This window comes from Rattus norvegicus, chromosome 12 (genome assembly GCF_021556685.1).
Source record: "Rattus norvegicus strain SHRSP/BbbUtx chromosome 12, alternate assembly SHRSP_T2T, whole genome shotgun sequence".
In the NCBI taxonomy this organism is placed as follows: domain Eukaryota; kingdom Metazoa; phylum Chordata; class Mammalia; order Rodentia; family Muridae; genus Rattus; species Rattus norvegicus.
This window is the reverse complement of record NC_141545.1, coordinates 47,818,971-47,824,970: the sequence shown is the minus strand read 5'-3', so window position 1 is coordinate 47,824,970 and position 6,000 is coordinate 47,818,971. Positions and strand designations below refer to the sequence as shown.

The window sequence follows — 6,000 nt, the reverse complement described above, 5'->3', positions numbered from 1 at the left end:
CTCATGACCCACCTTTACTCCTCTCCTTTTCTACTCTTCTCTCATTAAACCTTTCCATGTGGAACCATGTTGGCTTGGTATGGTCTGTCTGGATGCGAGCCAAGACTTCTATCCCAACAGTATCTATGGGAGGACTCCCTTTCTCTGAGGAGAAGAGGAGGAGGGGGAGGAGAGAGGTGAGATGAGCATAGATTTTTTTTTTTTTTGCAACCTACTTTTAATAAGGGTTCAACCACTCCTCTAGCCCACCGCCCAGCAGGGGCAGTGAAAGAGAAAGTAATTGGGGTATGGGGGAAATGGGCCAATTCAGTGATATTCTTTGGGGGTGAATTTGATCTTTGGCACCAGTTCAGTCCTGCAGCAAACACCAAATACGATTCAGCAGCTGCAGACCCGTCCGCTAGGCAGGCAGACACCAGGCACGAACCCCAACTGCAGGAATCTCAAGAGCAGCTCTTTGGTGAGTCTCTCGCAATGGCAGTGTTACCACAAGTTGAGCTCAGCAGCTCTTTGTAAGGCGAACTAATACCCGTGTGTCGTTAGCGAAGGATAGGGAGGCGGAGCAAACCAAACCAATGCTCAGTGCCGTCTCCCACTGTCTGTGGGGTCACCTTTATACCCCTTCATCAGGGGTCCTTTCGCGTGTTTGCTCTAGCCGAACATCCTCTCACCCGTGGCTGGCTCAGGAAAACAGTCTTTCACCCCTGTGTACCCCAGCAAAACATCGTTTGAAATAACTGACTTTCCAAAGGAACCACAAGTTTCCACTTCAACACACTTGTTAGGCAATTTGCCACCGTCTGAACCTCGCAGAGCATGCCTACCGAAGCCCATGTGGTTAACTCAACCACTGAATCAAGTCATGTGATAAACACTAGCCATATGGAGCTCCTGCCGGCTTCACAGGGGACATTGTTTTACAGACGACTTTAAAAAAAAGGGGGGGGGGGTTGGGGATTTAGCTCAGTGGTAGAGCGCTTGCCTAGCAAATGCAAGGCCCTGGGTTCGGTCCCCAGCTCTGAAAAAAAGAAAAAGAAAAAAAAATAAGTAGAATGGTGTACCCTGTCTTAGTTATGGTTTTGTCACTGCGGAGAAAAACCATGCCCACTGCAACTCTTATAAAGGAAAATTTCATTGGGCCTGGCTATCAGTTCAGAGGTTTAGTCCATTATCATCACCATGTCGAGAGTGTGGTAGCATGCGGACAGACATGAGGATAGAGAAGGAAGGAGCTGAGAGTCCCACATCTTGATGTGGCAAGCAGCAGAAAGAGACTGTGTGCCGCACTGGGTGTAGCTTACACATAGGAGACCTCAAAGCCGGCCCCCACTATGACATACTTCCTCCAACAAAGCCATACCTACTGACAGTGCCACTCCCCATGGGCCAAGCATTCAAACACATGAGTCTCCCGGAGCCATTCCTATTCACACGACTGTCCACGCACCCTAGAATAGTCACCGACACAGTATGGCCAATGCATAAGCCAGTTCCATACTTGTTATCGCTGTTACTCTGCCTTGATGTTTTGCGGCAGGGTCTCGTGTAGCCCAGGCTGGCCTCAAATCGATATGTAGCTGAGGATGACCTCAAACTTCTGATCTCCGGCTTCCATCCCTGCAGGGCTGGGATCGCAGCTTCCATTGCCACAGTCTAGTTCATGTGGTCCCGGGGGGGGGGTCAAAGCTTCAGGCTTGTAGGCGAACATCTCACCCCTGAGCCTGTCCTCCATGCACTGTACTCTGCACACAGCTGATGCATTTATACAGACCTGGCAGTGCAGCAGGGTCTGTTCCACACCTGCACGACCTGCTGTGCTATTTTGTCAAGGCAGCCCCACCCCGCTGGGTGTTACCAGTGATCTGGCTCCATCGTCACCCGACCACATCGTGACCTGGCATGTGACTGTCTGAAGGGCAGATAGATAGGAGGAGGAAAAGGGAGGGACGGTGGTGGGCGGGGGGGGGGGGGGGGGGATAAGAGAAGCATCCCAGAGAGGCCTCATTGTGTTGTGAAGTGTAGAAATTGTTCGTCCCATTCCAGGGTTTCTACCTGGCCTTCGATCGTTCAGTTCCTGGATAAAAGACGCACAACTCTTACAGTTTACAATACGCCTTAAGTAGCACGAGAGCCGGGCAGGTTTCTACCCTCTGTGCTCTTAGAATCTACTCTCCTATTGATAACCCCAAGTTATTACTCATTATGTTTTATCTGGGCCGCTCTTAACTCCAACTGGCCAGCCGTCAGGGCCATGTTTTCTTGACACCTAGCCCATGAGCCATCCTGCCAGCCCCAGCACGGGGTGTTTCTTGTGTCAGTGACAACGTTATACCGCACACAGTAGCCGACACAGACGAACCTGACTGTGTGCTCAGATCACATGTTACAATTGCCCTCATTGTATTGGATTGTATAGTTGAATAGAGAGACAGTGGGGTAACTCAGAAAACAAGAAGACCAAACACATACATGACCATGAACGGTAGACCCTGATGTCTGTCTTCGAAGGGCTGATAGGAATATTTTCAATTGCAATGGTTTCTTGTTCCTTAAATAATCCTGGTTAGGTGGGGTGGGCATGGGGCACAAGGCTGGTGGCGAGTCTCAGGGGTATTAGCTCTCTGTGCTGGAGTGGTTTTCACTGGGCAAAGCAAGTGTGTGGTCAATTGTGCTCTTGAAAGCCGGGGGAGAAAAAACACCCTCTGTTTTTCAAAGACGGCTTATTTAGACTCCACTAATGGGGAAGAGAGAGCAAACCAGGTTGGAAGAGCAATCATCTTTGAACCACGCCGCCCCTGAGCAATACATTTCAGTTCTAAAAATATGCCAAGCGCACCAATTCGGAGAGCCATGTCTCACTGGCGGCGGGAAATCTCTGTGCCCAGAGAAATTGGTCACTTTAAGTCGTCATCTCGAGTTTTGTCTATACCGTACATAAAGCACACCGATACAGCCCTTCATTGTTCTCTTTTAAGAGTTTCACTGGAAGCGCCGTGGGGGCTCACAGATCAATTTTCTGCTCCTCTCTTATTTCCTGTGTAGAGCGGCCTGAAATCTTCTAGCCGAGGCTCATCCATTTCCCCCTACTTAAATCTCCAGAATTTTTCTCAGCTTGTAGGTGGTCTGTGTCTATGTGCTATGAAATAAAATGTCCTTGGCGATCTCCGGCTCAAATATAAAATCTTTTTTTTTTTTTTTTTTTTGGTTCTTTTTTTCGGAGCTGGGGACCGAACCCAGGGCCTTGCGCTTCCTAGGCAAGCACTCTACCACTGAGCTAAATCCCCAACCCCTTCAAATATAAAATCTTAAAGGACTGGGAGCCTTCTGCTCATCTTTCGTCCACAGGACTGCTCTGGAGGAAGCAGCTAAGACTGAAAATTAGAATTAAAAAAAAGGGGGAGGTCGTGTTCTAAAGAAAGAAATAATAGTCATGAGATTCCCCTCTTCATTAAGAAAGAACGAGAGAGGGAGGAGGAAAAGTGGTAAAGCACTTGCCTAATACATTCCAGGACCTGAGTTGCATCCCTAGAACCCTCGTACTGTATAAAAACCCCAGCAGTGGTAGTGGGCGTTTGTAATCTCAGTGCTGGGGAGGCAGAGACAGGCAGAGCTCTGGAAGGCAGCTGGGCAACCAGCCTCTACCTGGCAGAGTTCCAGAGCTCATCGGCGGGGCTGGGAAGGGGGGCAGTGTGTGTACTGTTCCAAACAGAAAGTGGAAGGCAGGAAGTGAGAAGGCTCGAGGTGCTGAAGCCCTTGCTGCATCTGCTGGTTTAAATGGGAAATGTCCCTCACAGGCACATGGGTTTGAACACTTGATCCCTAGTTGGGGGTACTGTGTGAGAATGTTACAGAACCTGTTGGGGCTGTAGCCTGACTGGAGGAAATGTGTCTACTGGGGTGAGCTTTGACCTTTTATTTTTATTTTTATTTTTTTTCCGGAGCTGGGGACTGAACCCAGGGCCTTGCGCTTCCTAGGTAAGCGCTCTACCACTGAGCTAAATCCCCAGCCGCTTTGACCTTTTATAAACCCCCACCCCCACCCCCACCCCATCTCTCTCGCTCCCCTACCTGGTACCATGTCTTCTCACCAGGACAGACTCATCTCTCTGGTCTGTAAACAAAAACAAACCCTTTCCTTCCGAACTTGCTTTGTGATTTTTATCACAGCAAAAGAAGAGTAACTACTACACCACACAAAACTGTCCAGGTGTGATGAATCCCCAGAACCAAGGTGGGAGAAAAGGAACAACTTCAAATTATCCGCTGACCTCCATAAGCCTCCAAGCCCCTGTTGCGTGTATTATGTATGCGCGTGCGCATACACACAAACACACGAACACAAACACACCACACACACACACACACACACACACACACACACACACACACCCCACAAGATGAGGATGGAGCTCGCTTGTTTGCGCATGCATATCATACACTGTATCCTGGGGCAGATCCCAGCCCCCAAACCACAATATGAACAAACTATTGTTTTTTTTTTTTCTTTTTTTTTTTTTTTTGTTCTTTTTTTCGGAGCTGGGGACCGAACCCAGGGCCTTGCACTTCCTAGGTAAGCGCTCTACCACTGAGCTAAATCCCCAGCCCCACTATTGGTTTTTTTACACGACTCCTGGGAAGCCATTTTTAGAGGCAGAAGGCTTCTGGTAGCAGAAATCCACTGCCTTGTGACATCATTGCATCGTGTGCCACAGATCTGAGGGACTCTGAGATTATTTATGCTCTCAGCTGATCTAATAACTTGATCCCCCACCCAAATAAGTTAATTTTCCCTATCTCTGTCTCTGCCCACCTTCCTCCTAAACCCTAAGTTTGGTGAATTTCCTAATTGCATTTATCCCCCTCCCACCTACATTGCAACAAAATCAGCATGCAATGAAATGCAACACTGTGGGAACATATTTAGATAAGGATACACTTGGATACATTGTTTTCGAGACCGAGTCTTGCTCGGTTTGTTGGCTCCGGTTCTCAAGTCTCTTGCCTCAGTTTCTTGCCTGCTGGAATTAGAGCAGGCATCATCACACCTGGTCATTTAGATACAATTTAGAAAGTTATATACCCGGAGCCACTGCTCTGTGGGTAAGAACTTAGGCTATGCTTCACTGCCGGAGGACGCCCAGGTTGCATGCGTGAGGTCTGTCCACCGCAGTGGACATGCGCTACATTGCCTCTTATCTGCTGGTCACCCTCGGGGGCAACTCCAATCCCAGCGCCAAAGACATCAAGAAAATACTAGACAGCATGGGCATCGGGGCGGACGATGAACGACTCAACAAGGTCATCAGTTAGCTAAATGGAAAGAACATTGAGGAGATGTCATCGCTCAGGGTGTTGGCAAGCTGGCCAGTGTGCCTGCTGGTGGGGCTGTGGCTGTTTCTGCTGCCCCTGGCTCTGCAGCCCCTGCTGCTGGTTCTGCCCCCGCTGCAGCAGAGGAGAAGAAAGATGAGAAGAAGGAGGAGTCTGAGAAGTTGGATGACGACGTGAGATTTGGCTTGTTTGATTAAGTTCCCCTGCAAATAAAGCCTTTTTATGTAAAAACAAAACAAAACAAAACAAAACAAAAAAAACCCAAAAAAACAGAAAAAAAACCATAGGCCATTGCTTTACTTAAGACTAGAGTTCTGGGGTTGGGGATTTAGCTCAGTGGTAGAGCACTTGCCTAGGAAGCGCAAGGCCCTGGGTTTGGTCCCCAGCTCCGAAAAAAAGAATCAAAACAACAACAACAAAAAAAAAAAAAAAAAAAGAAAGAAAGAAAGAAAAAAAGACTAGAGTTCTGTTCCCAGCATGTCAGGTACCTCAAAACAACCTGTGACTCTAGCTCCAAGTTATCAGAGGCCTCTTCTGGTCGTCATGGGCACTGTATTCTTGTGCACATACCCACGAGGACACGCACACAAACACACATAATTTAACAATATAAATTTAAGACAGTCATAATTTAAAAGAAAAATAAGAACGTCCTCACTGAGTCCCAATTGT

General features: G+C 48.1%; 1 pseudogene; it reads left to right on the top strand.

Annotated features, from left to right (window-relative positions):
• Positions 1-5,175: 5,175 nt before the first annotated feature.
• On the top strand, positions 5,176-5,575 carry Rplp2-ps3 (ribosomal protein lateral stalk subunit P2, pseudogene 3; annotated as a pseudogene).
• Positions 5,576-6,000: the final 425 nt, after the last annotated feature.